This window comes from Rhincodon typus, chromosome 23, assembly GCF_021869965.1.
Source record: "Rhincodon typus isolate 14 chromosome 23, sRhiTyp1.1, whole genome shotgun sequence".
In the NCBI taxonomy this organism is placed as follows: Eukaryota; Metazoa; Chordata; class Chondrichthyes; order Orectolobiformes; family Rhincodontidae; genus Rhincodon; species Rhincodon typus.
The window spans coordinates 14,937,725-14,940,224 of record NC_063354.1 but is presented as its reverse complement, the minus strand read 5'-3'; positions in this window follow the sequence as shown (position 1 = coordinate 14,940,224).

Genomic DNA, 2,500 nt, shown 5'->3' with positions numbered 1-2,500 from the left:
CATCCTCTCTACTTCTACTTTACCAATTCCCTTTCGCATTTTCTATACCTCCAATGAGAGCTACACTGGAGCTTGAGATGTCGGTGAACCCTTTCACATAGTAGGTAGCATGTAGATGGATTGGGAGCAGCAAATGCTGTCTCTTTTTATTTCAAAAAGGCCTGACTAACTTAGCAGGAGTCTCATTTCTTATGCTGAACTTCGTCCAGGCTGCAATGGATCTGAATGGATTTCCCAAACACTTGGTGGTCATCTGAGACACAAACAGGAAAAGGCTGTGTGATTCCAACTATTTCTCACTCATTGCGGAGAATATACGACACGAGTGACAAATTAGCAGGAACAATTCCCTCATTGAATGTGACTTTCTATCCCTGGGGCTGCCTGTTTATCTTGTGTAGTGATTATTTGAAGCAAGCCTGGATTTGGGAAAGGAAGGTGGGGCCTCAAACTGGATTTCTGAGTGATGATCTTGTGTTTTATATTTTGAATCATTACATTTTGATTAGTTGTTGATGAAGGCTTTTGCGGAGCCTTGGTTAAACATGAAGGCTCCTGAGAGCAAGAAGGATGTTATCAATCGCATAATGAATCATCTATCGATGCCATGTGCGTGTGGTTTATTAATGGTGGTTGCTATGATTTTGGGAAAGGAAGCTGGGAGATCTGTCTCTCCCCTCCAGGATCTATTTGGCATCCCCTACTGTTCATCATTGACCCTGAGTTGTATTTGAGAGCAAACTGCAGAGAGGAAATGGGATAAAATTCAAAGCAACTGGGCAGATAAATTTCAGATTACTTAAAGGAGTATCGTCATCTGTGTAAAAACTTGTCCTTAATTGCTTATTATAAAATTTACTCTGATCCACCTTTAGTCCAGCGGCTGGGTCACAAACTAGGATGGCATATCAATGTGGTGCTATTTGTCTCGCAGGGCAGATGTTAAACCATACCATAAATAAAAGACCAGGTTGGTACTGGTGTCCAAAGTAACGTAAATCTCTTAATCAGCGCCACAAACTGTGCATATCTCTCTTACTGTTTGTCACCATTACGAGTGCAAATTTGGCTGTTATGTTTTCTGGCAAGTATGCAATATAATGTGAAGTGATTGTGTGCATGATATCATTGCTGTATTCTGACGTGTAACCTGATGGCATGATAATTTCAGTCTCTATTTGACTGGGCCCACTTGCAGCATGACAGGCTGAGGGAAGGGTGCAGTGGTTTGTAGCTATATTACTCAATACTAGTCCATACACAGCGCTGACCTGTTATTGCAATATATGTAGTGCCAGGAGCTATGATAAATGTTGAATCTTTCAGGACTATGTTACTGATGTCTAGACCTTGTATTATGGGAACTAACATAAGTATCACCTCAACAAGTATGAGATCCCTGCTGAGGGAAAGGTAGATTTTGAAGGCAGAACAGATCAGGATTAACATTTATAGCTGTTTATAAAGAAGTGACTCAGATCCCAGATATTACATCACTACCTAACAGGACTGCAGCAATATATTGCCATTAAGCTCCTCTGAGACCTCCTGAGGCTGTGAAAGGCACTATATAAATATAGATCTTCCCTGGCATTCATTGAATATACACCAGAATGAATCATGTCTTGTGGGAGAATGAATGTCTTTAAACAGAGAAAATTTGAATGTAGTTTTTGACCAGAGTGAGTGTGTTGATAATTTGGTTAGCAGCAGTTTGAAGAGAGGTAGTTAGAAGCATGAGGTAGATCCATGGACTTGCAAGTATAATTTAAGTATTAGAGAGGCCACATTCAGACAGTTGAGTTCATTTGCTTTCTTTTTTGGCCATCTGAGAATGGAATTGGCAATATTTGCATCTTTCAGATCATTCATATTCCAAACACTCCATACTCTAAACCAATCCTGAAATCTCAAAGGTCATTTGGTCCATTAAACCTGTTCACACTGGAGACCATTCACTGAAAAAAAGGAGAAGGCAGAGTGAGGACCGAGGGAATGATATTTTTGTATGTATTTAAATAGATCTATTTGACAGTGTGTGTACTTTTTGTCCTGCTAAATGATTTATTTTAACCTTCCTGCAATCTGCATAAAGGAGCTAGGCAACTGAATTGGTTTTTATTCATTAGAAACTTGTGTTTAACTACATTTATAGTTCACACATGTTGCACAGATTATTCTGGAGAATCTACTTGAGACAGGAATACTGTGTCGAATCATTTGGCCATTCGGGAGAGAGTCCATTACAGATTAATTCCTTACCATTCTTTTAAGGGGAGACAGAATTCTTATTAATTATCATACTGAATTCCTGATAAGGAAAATATTGTTGATAGGTGAATAGCGAAACATGTTGATGGAACAGACAAATACTTAGCAGAAATTGACTGTCTTTTAGCTTTTAGGAATTTTAGTGTTTTGCTTCCAGTTTTAATCTTGTACACTAGATGGCAGTAAAACCCCACACATTAAGCCCTAACCACCAGACATGATGGTGCTG